Genomic DNA, 27,268 nt, shown 5'->3' with positions numbered 1-27,268 from the left:
CTGTCCTGATATTTCTAACAGCCCAATAGCACCTTATGTCAATGTGACTAGTTTGAAATGTAAGGGTGTGACCATACACTTCCCAGTTTATGGCTGGCCTCTGCTGCTTAGCCAAAGGCCTCAGCCTAAGAACCAGGCCTCAAACTGTCACAGTAAGAGAAGGCCACTACACAGACAAACAGTAATTTTCTCTTTTATACCCCTATAACTAGCTAAGTAATAAAAATACACCTAAATTCTTAAAGTATAGGCCTTTGCAAACAGGCCTAAATATCTACATCCTAACAATTGCTCCGTGACACTACAGCGGTACAGTCACACCAGCGTTAACCAAGTTGACACAGCTGACAGATCCAATGGCCCCGCCTGGCAGGCATATGGAAATTGGTTTTGGGATCAACCTTTCTGGATAGGAACAGGCACAATGTGGTAAATCACAAGCCTTGGTACTGTTCTCTTTCTCTGTGACTTCACAAAAGGCACATTTTTCAGGGTGTCACACTGTTGCCATTGCTGTCCATGCTAGTCACTGACCCAGACTTGTACTGGACAACAGCCACATTAGAGTCTGAATTTATCCGAGTGTTCTTGTCTAACCCTAATCAATTCTTGAAGAAAGCTCTGGGTATAAGGGGAATCTGTCAAGACTCTCAGGTCACCCTCATTTCTGTATCTGAACCCTCCAAGCCAGTTTTGACTACCATCGGTTTGGAACGATTTCCATTGCTGTCTCCATACACAGGTTTGATTTCATTGATAAACTCACTAATAATTTTATCTGAGCAAGGAAGGGGATTCAGATGAGCTTAAATTTGTTACCTAAATGTTTTGAACGCTGCAGATTTTCTTTGCCAGATCTAAAAGTGTACTATCATGCTGCCCCTAAAAAACAGGATATTGCTAAGGCAATGTTACAGAGGTCAATACAAACTGTTTCTGAAAGAACACACACTCAGATAGAAAAAGTAAAAAGAAAAAATAAGTTCTCTACAAGTGAATCATGTGCCCTATAGTGATCCCAAAACATGACTAGGTTTGGCTAACCTATGAAGGGTACAGGTTGTAAGCTAAAGACAGCAGGGACCATTTTTGTGTTCTGTGTTTTAAAGGGCCTTAGAAATCAACCTGTTGTGGAGTGGAAACAGAATGAATTTGGTAGGTGCAGACCAGCAATCATAAGTCTGTATCAAGTGCCTGCTCCCTATCCACACCAGTGGTGCGATATGGGTTTCACCAGGATGGATGTGTGCCAAAGTTAATGCTATAGGTAAATCCATCCTCTTCATACTCATCTGGTCCAATTCACATGTTGTCCTTTTTAACTTGGGTGATGGGAAACAGAGGTGGAGTTTAAAAATATTATATACATATTTTTTTAATATTTTTGGCTGTTGTTGTAATAAAGATAAAATCCACATCTCTCCTAGAGCTAACACACCAATGGAACATGCCAGATCTTCCTTTGTTGTCAGATGAGGAGCTTCCTTACTCTGCCTGAAGTTGAAGTTACAAGTTTGAGAGAGTTCTTTCTTTCTGAGCAAACCCTCTTTAAGAAACGAACCACAGAATAGTGCAATTTCTCCATCTTCTTTGTCTGATAAAGAAAACTTTATGATTATATGGGAAAAGGAACTGTCACACCTTCTCCAGTCAGATGCAATGATCTCCAGTGCTGAAATCCCAGCGCTCCTATAGTTAATGGACGTTTTATCAACTTCAACAGGACAAGGATTTCTCCTTAAGTTTTTTATACAGTTTGTTTCATTTTAACACATTCCTTAAGGCTTAACTTAAGACAATGACACCAAGTACTAGTACTAGTGAAAATAAGTAAGATGCAAGTTACGTCTCTGACAAATTTTAGAGTCACTTCATTCAACAGGACACCCTGCTTCACAAACTTTTACGTCAGCACTGATCACTTGTTCTGTGTTACACTGGGGGGAAAAGATAATTGTCTTTTTAGTACGAAGTACTTTGGTGTCTTGTATGTTGGGGTACTGGAGCTCTGAGGAACGTAACAGATAATCAGATGCTAATTCAGATTTTGGGCCAGTTGCTCAATCAATTCTTTGTAAGAGAGGGTAAAAATCTCCACTCTCCTTTGTTGTCCGAATGGGTTCAACAGGCCTGGAACCTCGCATCTCTGTACAAGACTAGACAGACACACTCTGGAAAGGGATACAAACACAGCATGCACTGTGCTTCTGCAGAGTCCTTTAGCAAAAAGGTGAAGACAATGACATTTAATCCTCTATTCTCCCTTCTGCTTATTTTATTTCCATTTTTCTTCACTTCCTCCTGTCTCTCTCATTATGTCTCTTCCTCTTCTCTAAATTCTGTTAGATTTAACAAATATGAAATTCTGATCTAATTTAACAGACAAAAATCTTCTGCTGTATTTCTCATCTGACTTAGCAATGCAGGCCAGAACCCTGTGCAGTGTATTTGTAATGGGACTGACTTTGGAATCTATGGATTGAATCATTTTATAATATTAAAAAAATATATTTTAAAAATTAACCACCCTCCAAACAGCTCCTAACATTCACCCTCCTTGCCCAGGAAACAGCCATGCACAGGATCACGCTCCAATGCTTTGCTCCTTCTGTATTCAGGGGCCCCTATGATTACAGGCTAGAGCAGTGGTTATCATACTGGGATATACAAGCTCCTCAGGGGTACACGAGAAAAATCTAGTAATGGCAGACAACACATTTCATTTAGTAAGACTTGGCAATCTAACCATAGGTATATTATGACCTATTTCAGATGGTGGTACACAGTAGACTACATTATTTGGAAAGGGGTACGTAGCCTAAAGAGTTTGAAAACCATTGGGTTAGAGCAAGAAGAAGGTCATGTTGGGTAGCATTTCGGGGGCAGGCAGGTGGGGAGGAAGCTTCCAATCCTTAAGCAGGGAGCAAAGTTGGCATCCCTATAACATATACCTTCTATTTTTAAAGGAAGATGAGGAACTGGAGAAAGAGGATGAAGGGGGCGGGAGAAACAGGAAACAGAGGGTGAGCAAATTGCTCACACTCTCAGTTCCCTGTTTTACTGGTGCCAACAGTCGGCCCAGAGGAGAGGGAAAGAGTGATGGAAGCAGCAGCCTGAGGACACCAGCAAGGCAACCAGACCCCTAATGGCAAAAGGTAGGGGACAGAGGTCATTTGCATGCTGGCACATGTTTGTCTTTGGGAAGCTAGTGCCTCTGGGTCCCTGTGTTCGGGTTGTGCTGCATTCTGGATAACATGGTGCTCCCCTCAGCGGCCGCCTGTCAATTTCCCTTCACATTCCTCCAGTCGCCCTTGTAACATGCACAGTCCCCTGTACGGTGGGAGCCTCTGTCTCTCTGGGCAGTGAGACTGCCCGCTATTGTCAATGAGACAACAATTCTCCCATGGGACGACTGGGACAAGTACCAACTCTTCAGACAAAGGAGCAGCTGTAAATTCAACTCAGTGCACAACCCCTCAGCATTTATTCACTCATCCCAAATGACTGCAGGAAAACTCGGAGTGCTTGCTCCCATTCCAAACACCAGATCCCTGCACTCACAAACACACTCTGCACCCTCTCCCCTCAGCCACACAATCAGCACTCCTCCCTCCCATAACACAACCCTACAACCTACTGACCAGCCTTCCTCTCTCTTTACAGCAGAGAGTCAGCAACACCACTCCTTCTCAGGAGCTCACCCCAACATCCAGCTGGTCACAAGGTTACCCGCATCGTCCATCAAGATATATGGAATACATCAACCAATCCAGCTTGAATTCCCACCTGCGTCCCCCCAGTGTACATCATCTGCCTCCAGGCACGCTCACCCCAAAGCTGGACACTGCAAACATCAGTTCAAATTAGTCACCAAGGCCCAGGTGCTCACCAAGAATGAAGGTGCCACAAATGGCTGGTCCAACTTCACCTGTAGGGCTGGAGCTTGCTGGAGTGAAGCTGTCACAGTGAGCAACTGCTGATTCAGGAACTCTGCTTCCGCCTTGCCCTAAGGAATCGCCAGGGCTCACAATGGACAGAGGCTCTGTTGGGACATGCAGCTTGGGCACTGCCAGGACACAGGAAAACACTGGGGCTTTCCACTAGACCTAATCCAGAATTTCAGCCTCCAACTCCTAAGCGTCTCCTATCAGAGCAAAGCAGTCAGAACTGCTGCATTATCACTTCTCTTGTCAGAGGGATCCCATCCAGAAGAAAAGCACCTCCAATGGCCTGAGGGGAAGTTTCTCTCTGGCCAGACTCTTAAATGACACCCATTGCAGCGATGGTGCATAACAAAATGCAAAACCCCCAATAAACAGGGACTTCACAGCTTACCAGACACTTCTGCTTTCAGGGCCAAGGGACTTTCCCTTCCCATGGGCGCAACGAGCTACTTTAAAGCTTGTCTACACTCAACATGTTGCAGGTCCACCTGAGTTATTTTGCATTACAGTGCCTGGCTTCCACACAGTGTTTTTGTTGGGAACCATCTGGTGTTTTAACCCCACTTTGGAAGCAGGTTCACTGAGCTGTGAGATGAGTTTACCCGCAGCAGAGTAGATGTGGATGCATCTTCATCCTGAACCCACTGACGCACATTTGCCAAGTCCTCTTACTGCTATGCCTTGCTGCTTGGCTGGCTACTGGAGTTATCCTGTCTGTTTGCCTCTGTGGCCTGTACTGCTCCGGAGCTATCCTGATCAAATGTGACCTCCCCATCCCACTGAAATGCTGGCAGGCAGACTGGTTCTGACTTGAGAATCCAGCTTTTGTGGAGTTCACACACTTCTGTCATCCTCTTGACTACTGAGCAGCAGCCTTGTTCTTCACCCTGGCACCATACTGAGATCCAGGACTTAACTGACCTCTGGGAAGAGAGGCGTGGTCAGGCACATCCAAATGGCAGTCACTTAGCTCAGGGGTACAAGCAGCTATCATGACAAATGCAGGCTAGGCGGCATGTCCAGGACAGCCTCTAGTACCACAGTAAGGCAAAGGCACTCTGACTGGAGTACAGACCTGGTAACTACTATAGGAAATCTGGGAGAGCCAGAACATCCTGCTCGTACTATGAGGAGCTGGATTGTGTGTTTGAATGATGTGATTGTCAGCTACCAGAGCATGTTGTGGCTCCCTGATTGACCCTCCAAACTAGGATCTTTTCAACTCTGTGATTCCTGGGGCAGAAACAATCGAAAAGATCCAGAACCCTCCAATCACAGCCAGAGAATCAACCCATACCACATGCAGAGACCCAAACCATGGCGGGGACCAAGTCCAGTAAATATGAAATGACATGTTACATCAGAACTGAATGGGCCAAGGGGTAAGCAACTTAGTTCTGGGCACCATGAGGGCACTACCATATTGGTCTACTTTCTCTCTGCCCCCTGGGCTTTTAACACTGTCTCATACCCCCACTACCCAAACTGACAGACACGTCAGACACTGCAAATTCTATTCCTTTACTTCTATAAACATGCAAACATAAAAACACCACTTACGCTTGCTGTATACTGCCGAACTCTCCCTTACTGAGGCACTTGCTAGTCTTCACCCACCCAACTGACCCCACCATGCCCACGCAAAATGGCAGCACTGCATGGACTACGCTGAAGAAAGGCACTTTTATTGCAGCAGAAAATACAGAGAAATATAAAAATCATGTTTCTGGCTCCCAGTTTCACTACTGCCCTCAGCTCGGCACAATCATGAGTTGTGTGTTAAACCACTCAAATCATGCTACAGGCATTTCCCAAAAGAAAACTATTTTAAAGCACTGAAAGGAATTCATCCCTCTGCGTTACTGCAGAATTCTGTTCATTTGGCAGTGCACTTTCTGCTGATCTGCGAGTGTTAAAAAGGAGAACTTACTGCACAAACAGTGCTCTAATTCAGCAGAAGATGGGCAGTGGTGAGCACAGTGGTTCCCTTACACTCCTGCATCAGCTCTGGGGGAACCATCCTGACAAAGAGCAGCAGGGCACAACTTCCCCATTGGCCCAATGCCTTTTTGAACGGAAGGGACACGCCTAGGGTGACCAGATGCCCCGATTTTATAGGGACAGTCCCGATTTTGGGGTCTTTTTCTTATGTAGGCTCCTATTACCCCCCACCCCCATCATGATTTTTCACACTTGCTGTATGGTCACCCTAGACACACCTCAAGCTAATATCTTCCAAAGCAATGGCAGCTTGCAGAGGTGCACATGCAATTACGAGCTTGCAATTGCTGCACCCTCTTTAGGTAGCCACCAGCCATGCTGACAAATGCCAAAAAATACACTCACTCTTACAAGTGACACCCAGATTCGCGGTCTGAGCAAAATGCATCCCCCACTCTGTGCCCCTGAGCAGCTGCATCGTTTTGTAATGGTCTCCAACTGTCCCAATCCATTAGCAAGGTCCTACCCCTTGCTCTCAAAAAGGTTGTGCAAAACACAGCACAGGGTGGATAAAAGTCAACTGGGGGGGGGGGGGGGGGGGGATAGATTTTTATTTAAAATTGGATTTTTTTTATTCTGCTCTTTAAGTTATAATACATTTTTCTTTCTAAAGATAAGCTATTTAAAAAAACAATTTAAACAAAATAAAGTCTAATTTAAATAAAAAAATCTTTTGTTTAAGAAATCATGTAGCTATAAATGTGAAACATTTTGATAACAGAAGTTTACATTTACAGGTGTTTTAATAAAAAAATACTTTTACATGCTGTTGTGTGTTTAATTAAATGCTAGTTACCATCTTAATGCAGCTCGACACAAGTCGAGAGCAAAACGTTAATTATCTAGTAAATAAGTAACATTATTCACCACTTTTTAACATACTAAAAATGTACGATTAATAAGGATCTGAAAATATTAAGCTACATAATTGCTTAAACGTAAATTGTTATAGTGTTCCCCCCAAGACACCAAAAGATGTACCAAAACTAGCGTAAAGGCCTTATTTAGTTGTAAATCAATATGTTTTAATGGTTACATCATGAACCAATGAGAACGTACCTCCACATGAAAAAACTGATTAAAATTGGTGACTTACTGATTTCAAATCAACCCAGCCTGACGCAGCAAGCTTCTATCCTAAGAGAAAGACGCTCCTCATCAGCCTCAGTCCCAGGATCCTTCATCTACCTTTCAATCTTCCAAATGCACATTCCACATTCATTCTACATCTATTCAGGAAATGGTTAAACAGTTCCTTTCTTCCCTCCAAGTGTCCAGTAAAAGGCTTCATAAGCCAGGGTAGCAGAGGGTAACCTGAATGACTGGTGGGTGGTGATACCAACAATGTCCATCAATACCACGGGTGCAAAAGTTCCATTTGTGAATGTAAAAAAACTGTCCAGGCTTTATAAAGATCCTAGCATCATGAACCTTTCCCAGACTACCCCTCATAAATACGGTGTGATGGGTTGGATCACAGAAACTCCCTTGGGGCTTCCACCTGATGTGCCAAGACTACTTCTGCCCCTGCTTTCCCTGCCAGCTTGGGACTTCAGCACCCTGTCTTGCTGAGCCAGACACACCTAGGGCCTGAATTACTTGCCCCATAACTGCAGTCTTAACCTGAAAGCTGCTTACAGAAGTGTTCTTATTTTTAACACTCAGATGCCCAACTCCCAGTGGGGTCTAAACTCAAATAAATCCGTTTTACCCTGTATAAAGCTTACACAGGGTAAACTCAAATTGTTCCCCCTCTATAACACTGATAGAGAGATATGCACAGCTGTTCACCTCCTCCCTCCCCCCCAGGTATTAATACATACGCTGGGTTAATTATTAAGTAAAAAGCGATTTTATTAAATACAGAACGTAGGATTTAAGTAATTCCAAGTACTAACAGACAGAACAAAGTGAATTACCAAGTAAAATAAAACACACAAATTGAGTCTAATACAGTAATACGACTGAGTACAGATAAAAACTTCACCAGCAAGCTTCCTTTTACAGACTAGTCTTCTAGTCTGGGTCCAGCAATCACTCACACCACCTGTGGTTACTGTTCTTTGTTCCAGTTTCTTTCAGATATCCTTGGGGTGCAGAGGCTCTCTTTAGTCAGCTGAAGACCCTATGGAGGGGTCTCCCACGGGCTTAAATAGACTCTCTCTTGTGGGTGGAGACCCCCTCCTCTCTCCTATGCGAAGTCCAGCTCCAAGATGGAGTTCTGGAGTCACCTGGGCAAGTCAAACGTCCATGCATAACTCACAGTTTTTACAGGCAGAAGCTATTGCCCACACGGTATCTTGAATGTCTCTAGGAAGACTTCTTAAATGGATTGGAGCATTCCAAGATGCATTGTTCCTTCAATGCTTCTTAACTGGGCACTTAACTTTGCGAATTCCTCACATGAGCCCACACTAACCAGAGCCGGCTCCAGGCACCAGCCAAGCAAGTTCATTCTAAGGGGCGGCTTCTGGCCAACCCTAGGGCAGCACAGCCCCCCCCCCCTTCTTTTTTTCATTTGCTGCTCTGGCCGCCCTGTAGGGGGCGGTGACGCGGAGGAGGGGAGCACCTTGCTGGGAGCCGGCTGCACGCTCCGTCTGCCCCAGCCAGTGCCAGGTCTGCAGCAAGCCCGGCAGCCCGCGTCCTTCCCTCCCCGCCGACCGGAGCGCTGCAGAGCCCTCCCAGCAGGCAGCGCAGCAGGAGGGGTTGAGTGGTGAGCCCCCTGGCCGAAGAAAGCCCTGGCCGCTCCCCTTCTCTCTCTCGCCCCACTCCCTCCCCTCTCCCACCTGTTAGCCAGGGTGCGCACTCCAGTGCCCGGGGCATGTCTGCAGCTCAGGGAATCCCACTAGCCAAAAGCTTGCACCCTGGCTCTGGCTGCTCCGCAGGTTGTTGGGTTTTTGGTTTTGGGGGGTTTCTTTGGCTTGGGACGGCAAAAAAGCCAGAGCTGGCCCTGATACTAACACCATGTTCTTGTAAAACCTGGTATAAGGCAGGTCAGTGCCTTGGGCCTGAAGCTCATGCTGTGAGGTAAAAATCATTGGCATCAGGTCAGTGACCTTCCATATAGGAAATGTAACTCTCCGAAACCAAACCATTCAGATGGAAAGTACACATTTCACTCCTTGTTTTTGGTATCAAACATTAGTATTATACCGTCCAGCTGAGACCAAGAAGTAGTACTAGAAAGGCTATAACAAGTAATCTAAGTAGCTTCAGACAGACATCAAAATGTATTACTATTTATAAGCCAATCATCTGATCCTCCTAACAGAAATCCTATCCCTTTAGACTCTCCTGCAGAGGACTTAGGAGGGGAGGAAGGGGGATGTGTCTCTAGATATATGTTCTTTATTAACTCAGTAGAAGCCAAATGCAATCTTGCAAAAGATAACGTACTTCAGCCACCAATGGACACTCACAATAGCTCTCCCGCATATGGGGGAAAACTGAGTATTAGTTTAGTTGCTGGGGACGTTAAATTGGAAAGCATAGGAAATAGGAAAGTCTGTCAACATACCAAAGGCTAGATTGTGCATTTGCTCCTAGCTCCAAATATGAAGCAGTGCATTGCAGTGCTGTTTCAAGAGCAGCCCTGAGAAAGAACAGTAAAGGAATAGGTGATATCAGAGGGGAACAAATGAAAAACTTGTGTAGATTTGTTTCCTGTTTGGTAATAGGGTGGGCTTCTTTCTGAAGGGGTAATGAGCATCTTTACTTATTAGGTTCATGTATTAGTGGAAAAGTAATAATACATAAAACAAATATTAAGCACTACCTTTTGAGACTTCGATTCTTCTGTCGTTGTAGATGTCTCTAAGCTTATTCTATGAAGGCTGACATTTTCCTGCAAACAGAAGTAAAAATCTCAGTGAAAAACTATGCATTGAAACCTAGAGAAGCATTTTCAACAAATGCAATAACCATCCCTTTGACTTAGCTTCTTCCCTCAATAACTACAAGCAGGGAAGGGAGAGAAGATTTTTGTAGATTTTTGAAGACTTTTTTGTAATTATTTGTTACTTTTTAATTACCTGAGAGGCACTCAGATACTACCAAGGTGAGCATCACATATGACTAGATAGAATAAAGATTTCATTTCCACTTGGTACTGTAATTTTTTCTAGTTAAAAGTAATTGTGTGTTAAGTTTCAATTCTTTATTTTCATGCAAGGAAATGTCCATGAATTTCTAATGAAGACAAACTGTACACTCCCCTGAGAAACGGTGCCTCTGAGCTCTGGCATCTTTTTTCTGTATCTTCAGCCCAGTACTTGCAAATGCTTTGGAGGACAGGATTAAAATTCAAAATGATCTGGACAAACTGGAGAAATGGTCTGAAGTAAACTGGATGAAATTCAATAAGGACAAATGCAAAGTACTTCACTTAGGAAGGAACAATCAGTTGCACACATACAAAATGGGAAATGACTGCCTAGGAAGGAGTACTGTGGAAAGGGATCTGGGGGTCATAGTGGATTACAAGCTAAATATGAGTCAACAGTGTAACGCTGTTGCAAAAAAAGCAAACATCATTCTGGGAAGTATTAGCAGAAGTATTGTAAGCAAGGCACTAGAAGTAATTTTTCCGCTCTACTCCACGCTGATTAGGCCTCAACTGGAATATTGTGCCCAGTTCTGGCCACCAAATTTCAGGAAAGATGTCGACAAATTGGAGAAAGTCCAGAGAAGAGTGGGTGCATAACTGGCTGGATAACTGTACTCAGAGAGTAGTTATTAATGGTTCCCAATCCGGCTGGAAAGGTATAACAAGTGGGATTCCGCAGGGATCTGTTTTGGGACCGGCTCTGTTCAATATCTTCATCAACAATTGGCATAGAAAGTACGCTTATTAAGTTTGCAGATGATACCAAACTGAAAGGGATTGCAACTGCTTTGGGGGATAGGGTCAGAATTCAAAATGATCTGGAAAAATTGGAGAAATGGTCTGAGGTAAACAGGATGAAGTTTAACAAAGACAAATGCGAAGTGCTCCACTTAGAAAGGAACAATCAGTTTCACACAATCAGAATGGGAAGAGATTGTCTAGGAAGGAGTACGGCAGAAAGAGATCTAGGGGTTATAGCGGACCACAAGCTAAATATGAGTCAACAGTGTGATGCTGTTGCAAAAAAAGCAAACGCGATTCTGGGATGTATTAACAGGTTTGTTGTGAGCAAGTCATGAGAAGTTATTCTTCCACTCTACTCTGCTCTGGTTAGGCCTCAACTGGAATATTGTCCCCAGTTCTGGGCACTACATTTCAGGAAAGATGTGGAGAAATTGGAGAGGGTCCAGAGAAGCGCAATAAGAATGATTAAAGGTCTAGAGAACATGACCTATGAAGGAAGGCTGAAAGAATTGGGTTTGTTTAGCTTGGAAAAGAGAAGACTGAGAGGGGACATGATAGCAGTTTTCAGATATCTAAAAGGATGTCGTAAGGAGGAGGGAGAAAACTTGTTCATCTTCGCCTCCAAGCATAGAACATAGAAGCAATGGTCTTAAACTGCAGCAAGGTAGATTTAGGTTGGACATTAGGAAAAAGTTCCTAACTGTCAGGGTGGTTAAACACTGGAATAAATTGCCTAGGGAGGTTGTGGAATCTCCATCTCTGGAGATATTTAAGAGTAGGTTAGATAAATGTCTATCGGGGATGGTCCAGACAGTATTTGGTCCTGCCATGAGGACAGGGGACTGGACTCGATGACCTCTTGAGGTCCCTTCCAGTCCTAGAGAGTCTAAACAAAAATGATTAAAAGGTCTAGAAAACATGACCTATGAGGGAAGATTGAAAAAACTGGGTTTGTTTAGTCTGGAGAAGAGAAGAGTGAAGGGGGATTTGATAGCAGCATTCAACTACTTGAAGGGGGCTTCCAAAGAGGATGGAGCTCGGCTGTTCTCAGCCGTGGCAGATGACAGAACAAGGAGCAATGGTCTCCAGTTGCAGTGGAAGAGGTCGAGGTTGGATATTAGGAAACACTATTTCACTAGGAGAGTGGTTAAGCACTGGAACAAATTGCCTAGGGATGTTGTGAAATCTCCATCACTGGGGATTTTTAAAAGCAGGTTGGACAAACATCTGTCAGGGATGGTCTAGATAATATTTAGTCCTGCTCTGAGTGCAGGGGACTGGTCTAGGTGACCTCTCGAGGTCCCTTCCAGTTCTATGATTCTACTCAGACCAGGTCACTCCCATGTAGGGCATTGGAATATAAAGTTGAGGTCAGGATGGTTTTGCCTTAAGGGGGAGAGACCAGAGGCACTCTCAGGAAAAGCTGTCCCAAAAGAACACTCATTGTGCTCATAATAATGGAGACAGAGTTATAACCTACATGATCACACAGTGCATGGAATACACACATAATGGTTCTGGATGCGAGCCCAGTGAATCACAAAACATTTTGTTTGGAGTCCCTGAACACAGCCATACCAATCCACCCTCCACAAAAGCCAAGGATAAGGAGCCATTTCTGAAGAGCCACACATGTAGTAACCTTCCCCCTGGCACTACCAGCTGCTACAGCAGTGATGCAGCACCACAGAATGCTGTCTTGGGGAGCGAGACAGACAATGAGAGGGCAGCTTGAGCTGGGGAGCGGGCTCAGGATCTACCCAAAGGGGCAGTTGGGAAAAAAAGCTGTTAGAAAAGGAGAAGAATCTCAATGGTGAGCTAGCAGATGAACAGGAGGACCCAGGGTAGGAGGTGAGGTGAGGTGATAAGAGAAGAACAGGACAATAAAAGTAGGAGACTGAGAAGTAAGAAAGAGGAAAGAAAGAAAATGGGAATGGTTTCGGGTCAGGAGAAACAGGTACTACTGGAGAAGGGAAGTAGAGGGAAATAAAATCTACAGCAGGGGTTGGCAACCTTTCAGAAGGGTGTGCCAAGTCTTCATTTATTCACTTTAATTAAAGGTTTCGCATGCCAGTAATACATTTTAACATTTTTAGAAGGTCTCCTTCTATAAGTCTGTAATATATAACTAAACTATTGTTGTATGTAAAGTAAATAAGGTTTTTAAAATGTTTAAGAAGCTTCATTTAAAATTAAATTAAAATGCAGAGCCCCCCAGACTGGTGGCCAGAACCCGGGCCGTGTGAGTGCAACTGAAAATCAGCTGGCGTGCCACAGGTTGCCTACCCCTGATCTACTGACTTACCAGAAACAGAGCATCAGGGGGAAAAACTGAAAGAAAATATCATTGGTGAAAAGAGGAATTGATCAAAAAGCTGTGTCAGATGAAAACAGACCCTGAAAACAGTGAATGAAAAGCCCACCCAGAAAGGACCTAAAGTGAGTGAGCAGAGAGAGAATGACTGTTTAAACATCTGCCGAAGGAACACAGTTCAAAGGTGCCTAATGGACAAGTGAGGGCCCACAAAGCAAAGAAACCCCGCTTGTGGATAAACTCGGTAGAAAGAGGTACAGCCACAGGAACATCAAATCCAAGGAGCACTTCAGGCCAAAGAGAGGCAAAGAATAGGACAGCAAGAGTGGAGCTGGACTTAGAGTGAAAGCGAGGAAGAGTTTCTTCTCTGAAGTGACAGTCTATGGCAATCTCTTTTGTTCTTGGTAACAACAATGTGTTTGGTACTAACTGTACAGCAAGTCCAAGCACTCAAAAGGTTAACAAGTTGGTAACCTATCGTTTATTATCGTAAGTAGTAAGTCTTTGGTAATGTTCTATATTATCTATGCTCCTGGTACAAGTTTGGGGTTTTCCCTTAGAAAGTTATAAACATTTCAAATTATCCCTTTTGTTGTGGTTTGCCTCTCCTCATAGTTAACATAGCCTAGCCGAGCCGGGTCACCACACAAACACTTATCAGTTCTACAAAATCCACCTGGGGGGGGAAAAACAAAACAGGCAGAGTGTTTTGGGGGACAAAGGCAACAATGTAAGTTGGTGTCCCTTTGACCTTTGAGGTCTGAACACCATCCTGACAGACTCCTCTGAGGTACTGGGTAGAGCTGCTGCTCCTAACATATTACTCAAATTCCTGCCTCCGAGATGGGCCAGAGACTTCGGTTTGCTGGAGGGCTTCGCTACACATGCTGACAAAAAGACCTCCTCCCAGCTAGGGTACGAAGCTGCAGCAAAACATGAGATTTGGAAGATGTGGCTAAATAACTCCAGCAGTGGGGTGACAACACTCTGGAAACTTACTTACTCATCCTGCCCTCCTCAGAACATTACATACGTGTTCACTTTTATCAGTGAAAGCTACAGTGCCCACTGCTGCAAACGAACGCTGATTTACAAACCCTTTTAATTAGAGGTGTCAGACTAGTGCCTGTACAAGTTAGTTCTCGGAAAGCTCCCCATCTTTACACTAGCCTCCTTACTCTCTCCCAGGAACGCCCTGAAAGCTATGTCAACAATGAGAAGACTAGTAATTAAGCAGATCAAATCAGAATGACAAAAAAGTACCCTTACCACTTAGGACTTCACATGCCTCCATATAAAGCAAGCAAATACATCATAAGGTAGTAAATCAGGAAGCCACAGCAACTCAAAACACCCAACAGCCATTCATAAACACCTGAAGTACAGCACCTCTTCACTTAACATTGTAGTTATGTTCCTGAAAAATGAAACTAAGTGAAACAATGCTAAGTGAATCCAATTTCCCCATAAGAATTAATGTAAATGGTTCCAGGGAATTTTTTTTTTGCCAAACAAAAGGCATTAGGTACTTTTTAAACAATTTCAAACAAGCCATTTAATACCACGCTGTGGGGGAGTAGAGTGTACGTGCTGTGTGTTTACACACATACTGTACATACAATACTGTACTATAGTTGGGAGGTGCCCCTGCCTTACCCTACACAGGCCCAGCCCACTGGCACTGGAGATGAGGCAGGCAAGGAGGCTGAAGGTGCTGTCGGCTGGGAGAAGCACATTGCGCAGCAGCGGCAGCTTCCTCTACTCTGCAAGCACCAGGTGAGAGGGGGAGGGAGTTCAACCCTCAGCCTGCCCACTTTCCCCCTTCCCCGAACCGTCCTTGACCTGCCTCTTCTCCCCCCCACCTCTTCCCCCTTTACTTCCCACGCTGCATCCTCACTCCTCCCCAGTATCCCCCACCTCTAAAGGCCGCAAGCCAGCTGATTGCCCAGGGCAGGAGGCAGGGGGAGCCTGCACGACTGAGTCCTCGCTCCTCCCCGCTTCCTCCTGCCTGGGGCAATCAGCTGGCTTGTGGTGTTTAGGGGGCAGGAGGGAGGACTTGGAGCACAGGCTCCCCTTCCCTCCCCCCCAGCCTCCTGCCCAGGGCAATCAGCTGTTCAGGAGGCAAGGGACAGAGGGGGAGCCTTTGCACCGAGTCCTCACTCCCCGCCCCCAAACGCCGCAAGCCAGCTGATTGCCACGGGCAAGGGGTGGGAGTGGAGGGGGAAGGCACTGATCCACGGGGTCTGCCAGCGGACAGGAAAGGCTGGGGCGGGGGGGCATAGGTAGGCTGCCAGCTGTGGAGAAAGCAAGCAGCCAAACAACGTAAGAGTGGAGCATTGCACAACTTTAAATGAGCATGTTCCCTAATTGATCAGCAACATAACAACAAAACAATGTTAACTGGGACGACTTAAAGTGAGGAGTTACGGTATCAGATAAACCGGCAAACAAGTTGTCTCCAAACCAAATCCCCAGCCTCAGAGGTTAGCCCCAAGCTGCTCCAAACCATCCCTCCACATTGGGGAGTTTGTGGCCAGGTGTTCCCAGCAGCCACATACTTCTAGTCAAGAGGGACAATGACCTGTTTTCTCAGATACTTTGTCAACTAGACAGATGGACTCAGGTCATTGACAGCATAGGGAATCCACTAACACCTTGACAAACCTATGAGGTCAACGTATGTCACGGCCAGAATCATCTACTGAAGCAGATGAGTGCAGCAAGCGCACATCATGGACCTCCCCAGAGAGGCAGTAGCAAGTGGCTTCCAAGAGGGGCTTGCACACAAGAGACAGTAACCAGCCACTACACTGAAAGCAACTTCCCAAGAGAGGTAGGAAGAGGAGGGATGTTTTAACCATTGTATTTCTTTAGGAAGGAAGGGAAAGAAGAAAAGACTAATGTCCCTACGATCATAGATTATTAGGGTTGGAAGGGACCTCAGGAGATCATCTAGTCCAACCCCCTGCTCAAAGCAGGGCAAATCCCCAAATGGCCCCCTCAAGGACTGAACTCACAACCCTGGGTTTAGCAAGCCAATGCTCAAACTACTGAGCTATCCCGATAAGATTCTTCAAACACCACAGGAGTATGTAAAGAGAGAGCCACAGTGTCAAAGTCAACCAGGCCTTTACAACAACTGTACAATGGCCAACATGCTGCTTCCCTTAAACTGGGCTGACTACTTTAGATTGATCAAACCTGTCAATGTCAAAGAACAGGATCCCAAGGGGTCTGAAAGGCTCTCAATCAATATCAGTCACAGTCCAGGTCTTCATTTCACTTTAGAGATCCTACTCAACTGAAATGGAGAAGTTATCTTATTAGCATGACAAATGCTACAGATGGTGGTGCCCAGATACTACATATAACAGTGGCCAAAATTACTGAACCCCCGAGCTTAACACTATAATCTTCAGAAGTTTGAGAGCCGCAAGACATACACAACCTGCCCTGAGGAGCAGTACCTGCTGGGGTATGGAGCTTCTGCCTTCATGCCCCCCCCTTTCCTGCAGGGCAGAGGCCCCAAGCTCCCCCCTGCCTAGTCCTGTAGGCAGAGAATGGGTGGGGTGCTTTGGGGGCTCCAAGAGCTGCACTTTTAAACTGTAAAAGAGTCGCATGTGGCTCACAAACCACACCTGATATATAAGAATGATGCCCAGACTGGGTCAGATCAAAGGTCCATCTAGCCCAGTGTCCTGTCTTCTGATAGGGGCCAACGCCAGGCACCCCAGAGGGAATGAATAGAACAGGGAATTATCCAGTGATCCATCCCCTGTCGCCCACTCCCAGCTTCTGGCAAAGAGAGGGCAGGAATACCACCCTTGCCCATTGTGGCGAATAGCCATTGATGGACCGTGAACTTATCTAGTTCTTTTTTGAACCCTGTTATAGTCTTAGCCTTCACAACATCCTCTGGCAAAGAGTTCCACAGGTTGACTGTGTGTTGTGTGAAGAAATACTTCCTTTTGTTTGTTTTATATCTGCTGCCTATTAATTTCATGTTGTGACCCCTAGTTCTTGTGTTATAAATAAATAACACTTCCCTATTCACTTTCTCCACACCAGTTATGATTTTATAGACCTCTATCATAACCCCCTTAGTCATCTCTTTTCCAAGCTGAAAAGTCCCAGTCTTATTAATCTCTCCTCATATGGAAGCTGTTCCATACCCCCAACCATTTGTTGCCCTTTCATGTACCTTTTCCAATTCCAATATATCTTTTTTGAGCTGGGGCGACCAGTATTCATGCAGTATTCAAGAATGTGGGCATACCATGGATTTATATAAAGGCAATATGATATTTTCTGTCTTATTATCTATCCCTTTCATGACTACTTCCGACATTCTGTTAGCATTTTTAACTGCCGCTGCACACTGAGTGGATGTTTTTAAAGAACTATCCACAGTGACTCCAAGATCTCTTTCTTGAGTGGTAACAGATAAATTAGACCCCATAATTTTATATGTATACTTGGGATTACGTTTTCCAATGTACATTACTTTGCATTTATCAACACTGAATGTCATCTGCCATTTTGTTGCTCAGTCACTGAGTTTTGTGAGATCCTTTTGCGGCTCTAGGCAATCTCATTTGGACTTAATTATCTTAAGTAGTTTTGTATCATCTGAAAATTTTGCCGCTTCACTGTTTACCCCTTTTTCCACATCATTTATGAACATGTTGAACAGCACTGGTCCCACTACAGACCCCTAGGGGACACTTCTATTTCCCTCTCTCTGTTCTAAAAACTGACCATTTATTCTTACCCTTTGTTTCCTATCTTTTAGCCAGTTACTGATCCATGAGAGGACCTTCCCTCTTATCCCATGACTGCTTACTTTGCTTAAGAGCCTTTGGTGAAGGACCTTGTCAAAGTCTAAAGTACACTCTATCCACTGGATCTCCCTTCTCCACATTCCTGTTGATCCCCTCAAAGAATTCTAGTAGATTGGTGAGTCGTGATTTCCTTTTACAAAAACCATGTTGACTCTTCCCCAACAAATTGTGCTCGTCTAAGTGTCTGATAATTCTGTTCTTTGGTATTGAAATTAGGTTTACTGGCCTGTAATTGCCGGAATCATCTCTGGAGCCTTTTAAAAATTGGCATCACATTAGCTATCCTCCAGTCATCTGGTACTGAAGCTGATTTAAATGACTGGTTACAGACTACAGTTAGTAGTTCTGCAATTTCACGTCTGAGTTCCTTCAGAACTCTTGGGTGCATCCCACCTGGTCCTGGTGATTTATTACTGTTTAGTTTATCAATTTGTTTCAAAACCTCCTCTAATGGCCTCAATCTGGGACTGTTCCTCAGATTTGTCACCTAAAAAGAATGGCTCCGATTGGGGAATCTCCTTCACATTGTCAGCCATGAAGACCGATGCAAAGAATTCATTTAGGTTCTCACAATGGCCTTATCGTCCTTGAGTGCTCCATTAGCATCTCAATCATCCAGTGGCCCCACTGGCTGTTTAGCAAGCTTACTGCTTCTGATGTACTTTTTAAAAAAAAATTGCTATTACTTTTTGAGTCTTTGGCTAGCTGTTCTTCAAATGCTTTTTTGGCCTTCCTAATTATATATTTTTACACTTCACTTGCCAGAGTTTATGCTCTTTTCTACTTTCCTCACTATGATTTAACTTCCACTTTTTGCAGGATGCCTTTTTGCCTCTAACTGCTTCTTTTATTTAGTTGTTTAGCCACAGTGGCACTTTTTCGGTCACCTATGTTTTTTAATTTGGGGTACACATTTAATTTGAGCCTCTATCATGGTGTCTTTAAAAAGTTTCCATGCAGTTTGCAGGGATTTCACTTTTGGCACTGTACCTTTTATTTTCTCTTTAACTACGTTCCCCATTTTGTGTAGTTCCCTTTCTAAACGTAAATGCTACCATGCTGGACTGTTTTGGTGTTTTCCCCACCAGAGGGATGTTAAATTTTATTATGTTATGGTCACTATTACCAAGCAGTTCAGCTATATTCATCTCTTGGACCAGATCCTGTGCTCCATTTAGGACTATATCAAAAATTGCCTCTCCTCCTGTGGGTTCCAGGATTAGCTTCTCTAAGAAACAGCCATTCAAGATGTCAAGAAACTTTGTCTCTGCATCCTGTCCTGAGGTGACATGTACCCAGTCAATATGGGAATAGCTGAAATCCCCCACTATTATGGAGTTTGTTTTATTTTTATAGCCTTTCTGAGCATTTCACATTCACTATCGCCATCCCAGTCAGGTGGTCAGTAGTATATCCCTACTGCTGTATTCTTATTATTCAAGTATCGAATTACTATCCATATAGATTCTGTGGTACAGTTTGGTTCATTTAAGATTTTTATTTCATTTTGACTCTATGCTTTCTTTCACATGGAGTGCCACTCCCTCACCAGCACGACCTCTTCTGCCCTTCAGATATATTTTGTACCCTGGTATTACTGTGTCCCATTGATTATTCTCATTCCACCAAGTTTCTGTGATGCCTATTTTAACAATATCCTCATTTAATACAAGGCACTCTAGTTCACCCACATTATTTAGACTTCTAGCATTTGTATATAAGCACTTAAAAACTATCACTTTTTAGCTGCCTGCCATTATGTGGAAGGAAGGGATACAGCCCCTCAATACACTTTCCAATCTACCACTTTTTGGCCCTGGACTACAGCAATCAATGGAAGCATTGCAGGATATGGCAATCAGGAAACAAGCTGTTACTTTTCAAACATCACATGCTTTCTGGGCTAACGGCACAAAAATACCAGGGCAGAGCAGTGAATAGGCACTGGGACACAGAAAATTAGAAACACACTAAACTAGACATACCTGGGCCTCCTGACTAATGTGTCAGGGAGTTCTGGACTGGCAGGAAAAGCACTAGAAGTCCTGCAGACCTATTCCACCAAAATAGACCACTGAATAGTTCAAAACCAACAGTTCACAGACAGAAATGTCAGTTTCAGGGGCAACTGCACCTTTGAATGTTCCTCCCCCCAATGTTCCTTGAGGGCATCCACTTAAGGTTTTAGGGTTCAAGCCACCACCTCTCTTGGGGTGAAGACCTGCATCTCTCCCTCTTCAAATCAGGGGGTTAGACTACAATCCCTGTCCAACTCACTGTGATTTCCCAGCAGGTCTGACCTGGGTAAAGCATCTGTGGTTAACTCTTTCTTCAGGGGCTACAACAGTGTATGCTAATTTCCAACCAGCCTTCACAAAGCAAACTGTATTTCTTCTTAGGAGAAAAGCATTACAGACAAAAAAAAAAAAAGCCATAAAACACAACTTCCTACATACATAACAGCTTACCAGAGTCACCCATCAGTCTTACTGGGCCCCAGCAGGCCAAAATCTTTCCAGCCCTTCCATCAGGGTTGGGGCCCCCCTTAGACAGAGGGTCTGTCTGTTTGCTGGATCAGAAAGAAGCCTATGAGTCAGTTTAAAAACAGCCTTTTTATATCAAAAGCCCTTTCTTTGTCTGTTAGTCTTTGGAAACCCAGTGTAATCAACTGTCCCCAGGTGAAGCAAGGGGATAACCACTCAGTATTTCTTCTTAATCACCCCACACTGTTCTCAGATCCCGGCAGAGTGGTCGCAACTCTCCACCACTACAGTTCCATATAAGCCCTGGCCCACAGTGCTACATAAACCATTCATATAATATGGTCCCCAGAGATATTGCATGTGGTTGCAGTATCCATCACAAATAATGCTCCTGAAATGGAAATGTCACTGTGTGGGTTGGAAGTGCATGACTTTAACTGTTGTGACAACTGGGACTATAAATTGTGAGCTCAACTGTAAAAAGGAGTGAAAGTCATGAAGTGTCACTATAACTTACAATAACAAATGTTGATAGGAAAAGTTGCAAAAGGGAGACACATTGAACTGGTCCAAATAAAAAGACCGTCTGATATAATTCAAGGACTGTGTTAAGATCATGCTGGGTAAACAAGAGAAGCTTTTCCACCCATCATGCCCTTTCGGGGTCCTCAAAGAAGGGAACTTTAGAAGAAAAACTGGCTATTGTAGCAAGCTTTACCATTACGGCTGCCACCCTCAGCATCTCCCGAGACCCCAGGCCTTTGTCATCTTGATCCTGAGAGATGTCCTGACCAAACTGGGCCAGAGAGAAGGATTCACATGATATTGTCACTTCTACCAACTCCAGCTGACTCCCAACCACCTGGAATATGAAACTTTGTCACAACCCCACCTTGCCTTGGTATCTTCTTTACCTTCACCACCTGATTTCTCCTCTTTCCTAGTCTCTCCTTTTCCCTTCTGTCTAATAAGAGTCTGGCTTAGCCAGCCAAGCCTGCTGTAAACCTGTGACTAGAAAGAAGCAGCTAAAAGCAATGCCCTAAAACAGAGGTTCTCAAAATGGGGGTCAGGACCCCACAGGGGGCTGTGAGGTTATTATATGGGGGGGGGGTCACGAGCTGTCAGCATCCACACCAAACCCTGCTTTGCCTCCACAATTTATAATGGCGTTAAATATATTTTAAAAAAGTGTTTTTAATTTATTGGGGGGGGGGGGTGTCACACTCAGAGGCTTGCTATGTGAAAGTAGTCACTGATACAAAAGTTTGAGAACCACTGCCCTAAAAGGCTCGATGCTGCTATGAGTCTGTCAGGTCTTGGGCTGGCTGATAAGACTGTGCGCTATGCCTGTGTTTTTCCAGCAGTGATGGTACAAGTGGAACTCAGAGACAGAAACTGTATTTTTTGTCCACGCTGTTCATTTCTCTCCCCATTTTGTGTGTCTGTCATGTTCTTTCTTCTTAGGAAATGGGATCGAACAACAACAGTAACGACAACTGCTCCAGCCATCTTCGAATCCATCTAAGGGTACATCTACACAGCAATGTAAGCCTAGGGATAGTGGGACTCAAGTCAGCTGATCCATGTCAGGGAACTCTGGGTTTGAGCATCTACACTGTATTTTGACCCCAGGTTAAGGATTTTCTGACCCACACTCAAGCGTAGGGCTCTGGCATCCACACTGCAGTGCACAGACACAAATGAAAGTAACCTTATCCCATAGTGGCTAGCACCCCCCCACACACACACTGCATGTTGAAACACTAACCCTATGAATGTGTTACACTGTGGGAAAACTCTGCTGCCCACTCCTAACTCTGAGAGTGCTATTGACGGGACTCAGGAGCAGGTAACTGCATAAACAGCTCGTTTGGTGGCTGTCTCAGTAGAATGACTGCAATTTTAGAAAGCTTCATGCTGAACTACCATCTAACCTGATAACAGGGCGCTCCACCTTTAGGCTGAGTCAGATTGGCAGGAAAATGCCTATGTGCACATGTCTGAGGATAATTAGGACATCAAAGGGCTGTCAAACTATTAAAATGAAAATTTGCAATTCTTAATTTTTAAAATGGGACATTCAGTGATGGTGTTGTTTGGTTGTTTTTTATTTATTTTTGTCTGTTTGTTTTAAAGTTTGACATAAAATATAGGTTTCAGAGGGAGGGAAAAAAACAACACACACACACACACACACACACACACACACACACAGCCTGCGGAGAGGTGAAGGGCATCCCCAGGGCTTGGACCCCTGGGAGGCTGTTGGTAAGTTTTGGCGCTGGCTCCCACTTACTACCCTCACACTGCCTGGGCACCCCTACACATGTAGCCAGAGGGGGCTGCGGGAAAGCACCTGGGAGCAAGACACAGAGAGCAGAGCAGGGACCAAGCAGCTGACTTCCACCAAAATCTGGTTGTGCTCTTGTGACCAAGAAGTAGCTCTTTTTGCAAAAAGCATCTTCTGATCAGTCTCCACTGAAAACCCCACAGGCTCTCTGATTGCGTGCATGCAGACTGGTGTCCAACAGACAACGGGTTAATGCTGATCATCTGAGCTGCTACGGTTTGCAAAGGGAGGTGTGGCTTCTGTTTGCAAGAGTGTAATAGACTGCACCACAGATTTTTGGCATAGAGAGGACTAAGGAAGTTGCCCCAAGGAACAATGGGATACATTTAAAGGACTTCTGGGATTGAGACAAGAGAGGGCTAAGACTCATGCAGAGGAAAGCAATAAGATTTGGATTCCAGGTCCCAGCTTAACATGGGCTCGTACACTTCAGGGTCCTGGGACCTTTGGGTCAAGCCCTAGATTAACACAATTGGTATGTGGACGCAAGGGCGGTTAGGCTTGTCATCTAGGCCGTGCTTACATTGTTGTGTAGACATACCCTAAGCGATAAAAAGAGCTAGGTTATAAAAACTGGGAGAAACACAGACACTCGACTTCCTACTGGCTGAGCCTGGGGACAGGAAGGCAGGACATGGGCCCCGGGGAGCAGATGACTAAGCTGAAATCTCTTTATGAAAGCCACAGCTGTACAAACATTCTTTGTCACCTTCTGGCTGAGGTAATTTCCTATCATTTTTAATACACTGACCACTCTTATTTCAAGTGGCTCAAGTGATGGAGTTGTAAACCACACACCTCCTAGGTGTAGTGTTCTGTGCCAATCTAGTGGCACCAAGACCACTTAGAGAGAGATTAATGAGTCTGCTATACAGCTTTTGCTAAGAGCTTTATGGCTTTTAGCTCATGCATTTAGCTCCAGAGGTCCGATCCCACCCACCGACCACTGGGATCCGTCAGCGTTACAGAGGTACCACCATTTTCCAAGAGAGACTAGTACCACACAAGCGGTCCATTTCCTGGACACTACTGTGCTAATAAGCAATGGACACATAAATACCACCCTATACCGGAAACCTACTGACCGCTATACTTACCTATATGCCTCCAGCTTCCATCCAGGACACACCACACGATCCACTGTCTACAGTCAAGCTCTAAGATACAACCGCATTTGCTCCAATCCCTCGGACAGAGACAAGCACCTACAAGATCTCTATCAAGCAGTCTTAAAACTACAATACCCACCTACTGAAGTGAAAAAACAGATTGACAGAGCCAGACGAGTACCCAGAAGTCACCTCCTACGAGACAGGCCCAACAAAAAAAAAATAACAGACCACCACTAGCTGTCACCTTCAGCCCCCAACTAAAACCTCTCCAGCACATCAAAGATCTACAACCTATCCTGAAAGATGATCCCTCACTCTCACGGATCTTGGGGGACAGACCTGTCCTCGCTTACAGACAAGCCCACAACCTGAAGCAAATACTCACCAGCAACCACACAACACTGAACAAAAACACTAACCCAGGAACCTACCCTTGCAACAAAGCCCAATGCCAACTCTGTCCACATATCTATTCAAGTGACATCATCATAAGACCTAATCACATCAGCCATACCATCAGGGGCTCATTCACCTGCACATCTACCAATGTGATATATGTCATCATGTGCCAGCAATGCCCCTCTGCCATGTACATTGGCCAAACCGGACAGTCTCTATGCAAAAGAATTAATGGACACAAATCTGACATCAGAAATCATAACACTCAAAAACCAGTAGGAGAACACTTTAACCTGTCTGGTCATTCAATGACAGACCTGCGGGTGGCAATTTTGCAACAGAAAAGCTTCAAAAACAGACTCCAACAAGAAACTGCTGAGCTGGAATTGACATGCAAACTAGATACAAACACCTTAGGTTTAAACAGGGACTGGGAATGGCTGAGTCATTACAAACATTGACTCTATCTCCCCTGGTAAGTATGCTCACACTTCTTATCAAACTGTCTGTACTGGGCTATCTTGATTAACACTTCAAAAGTTTTTTTTATTTTTTTCCTTACTTAATTGGCCTCTTAAGAGTTGGGAGGGCAACTCCTACCTTTTCATGCTCTCTGTATGTGTATATATATCGCCTCAATATATGTTCCATTCCATGCATCTGAAGAAGCGGGCTGTAGCCCACAAAAGCTTATGCTCAAATAAATTTGTTAGTCTCTAAGGTGCCACAAGTACTCCTGTTCTTTTTGCGGATAGACTAACACAGCTGCTACTCTGAAATCTAGTACCACACAGTGGCAGATTTTCCCTGGCTTAGTTTTGTCCTGGTACTCCTAGTGAGAAACCCAGCTATCATCCTAAATTCCTCTCCAGCCTTGCTTGTCACCCACTTGAAACAGTAGTAGGTTTATGGTCCCTCTGTTCAAGCTATATATAAAAAGCAGGTTGCATTAATAACTTTTCCTCTACTTTTCCCACCCACTGCAAGCTTAAATGAACTCAAACTTACCATAGCTGCTCATGCATATATGTTCCATCTAAATAAATCTCACACCTGCAGTTCTGCACATAAGTGCAACATGATCAGAGGAACTCCAGCAATTATGGCTGCTCGGAAATCAACATATAGAAAATGGTACTTAGCTTTTGATGACACTTCAACTAAAGCAGAAACCTCTCCCTTTCCCAGAAAGTCTGAGAGAGGAACAGAAACTAAAACCAAATAAAAACATCATCCACTGCTACATGAGATTGTTCCCAAGTCTCAGCAACATAAACCTCTTGGCCAACAGAGCAAACAATCAATCTCACCTAGAAACAATGCTGTAAGCCAGGGGTAGGCAACCTATGACACGAGTGCCAAAGGTGGCACACAAGCTGATTTTCAGTGGCTCTCACACTGCCCAGGTCCTGGCCACCGGTTTGGGGGGCTCTGCATTTTAATTTAAATTTTAAATGAAGCTTCTTAAACATTTTTAAAATATTATTTACTTTACATACAACAACAGTTTAGTTATATATTACAGACTTATAGAAAGAGAACTTCCAAAAACATTAGAATGTATTACTGGCATGCGAAACCTTAACTTAGGCTACGTCTACACTACAGCATAAAATCGAAATAACTAAAACCGGTTTTATAAAACCGATATAAAATCGATTTTATGCGTCCACGCTAGGGCACATTAATTTGGTGGTGTGAGTCCATGGTCCGAGGCTAGCGTCGATTTCTGGAGCGGTGCATTGTGGGTAGCTACTGTAAAATGATGAGACCAATAACTTCGATTTCCATCCATACTAACCCTAAATCGATATAGTAATATCGATTTTAGCGTTACTCCTCTCGTTCGGGAGGAGTACAGAAATCGATTTTAAGAGCCCTTAACATCGATTTAAAGTGTGTTGTAGTGTGGACGGGTACAGCGTTAAATCGATTTAACGCCGTTTAAATCGGTTTAACTGCATAGTGTGGACCAGGCCTGAGGCGAATAAAGGAAGACTCGGCACAGCACTGCTGAAAGGTTGCCGACCCCTGCTGTAAGCACTAGACCGAAGTCTAGAAGAACAGATCCAAAACAGGTTAGACTTGCAAGACCTACACAGAATAGCAGATATTTTACCACAGTGCTACGTGGCCAGACTCTTTGCCGAGACAGAAGCAGCAAGCACATTAAACTGGAATTGGAAACTGGGAGATAAATCGCACAAGGCAACGCTAGAAAGATCAAGCGTGCGGCCAAGGTGACTGAGCAGAAGCTGAACCTGGGCGAGGAGAGCCCTTCTCACTTCAATCTCTGAAAGACGAGAAACAGCAAGACAGACGGAAGCTGGAATTATGAGAAGGGGCAGAAGCCTTCCCTTGGCAGGGGATCCAAACCCCCCTGTGAGCGGCCCTTGGCAAAGCAAGGAGAAAGCACCGGCCCCTCAGCCACGGGCTCCTAGCACCCCCCGACCTCCTGCGGCCCAGGCCCAGTAACTCCTCTCAAAGGCAATAAAACAGCCCGCGGGGGGGGGGGGGCTGCCAGGGGCAGCGGGATGGCCCGGGGGGCGCTCGCTTCACGCAAGGGGCGGGCGGGGCGGGCGGCCCGTGGGGCGAAGGGTGAAGCCCGCGGGGGGGGATCGGGCACGCGCACGGCTCCGTCCAACGGGCCTACAGGCGGAGCGCGCCCCGGGGCACGTGCCCAGGCTCGCCCCCGGAGAGGCTGTGGGCGGAGGCGCGCGAGGTCCCGGGCGGCGGGACCCGGCCGGGGGGCCTGCACCCAGCGCGGGGGTCTCACCTCGGTCCGTCTCCGCCACTCCCGCCCTGCCGCGTACACCTCCACGCACAGACCCTGCCGCTGCAACCAATCAGCGCCCGCCCCGCCGCGGGCCAATCAGCGAACGGAATCCCCTCCCGCCCCGCGGCACCGCCCAGCCTGGGCCCCCGGAGCTCGAACACACCCCCGCCCTGCCAGCCTATCGGGGGCGCGCGAGGGG

At 45.1% G+C, this 27,268-nt stretch overlaps 1 protein-coding gene across 5 annotated transcripts in view; it reads right to left on the bottom strand.

Annotated features, from left to right (window-relative positions):
• The window catches only part of MTMR4 (myotubularin related protein 4), a 130,892-nt gene extending 103,738 nt beyond the window's left edge, over nucleotides 1-27,154 (bottom strand). For 2 of the 5 annotated variants that reach the window (XM_050928899.1, XM_050928903.1), the window contains exons 1-2: nucleotides 27,070-27,154; nucleotides 9,721-9,789 (exon numbers count right to left, since the gene is read on the bottom strand). The gene's annotated coding sequence lies outside the window, so the exon portion shown is untranslated. Of the gene's footprint in view, nucleotides 1-9,462; nucleotides 9,564-9,720; nucleotides 9,790-16,309; nucleotides 16,332-25,301; nucleotides 25,355-27,069 lie in introns of those variants that run through there. The other 3 variants (XM_050928900.1, XM_050928901.1, XM_050928902.1) reach the window with 3 other exon arrangements.
• Between the last annotated feature and the right edge of the window lie 114 nt (nucleotides 27,155-27,268).

This window comes from Gopherus flavomarginatus, chromosome 19 (assembly GCF_025201925.1).
Source record: "Gopherus flavomarginatus isolate rGopFla2 chromosome 19, rGopFla2.mat.asm, whole genome shotgun sequence".
In the NCBI taxonomy this organism is placed as follows: Eukaryota; Metazoa; Chordata; order Testudines; family Testudinidae; genus Gopherus; species Gopherus flavomarginatus.
This window is presented reverse-complemented; position numbering and strand designations above follow the sequence as displayed.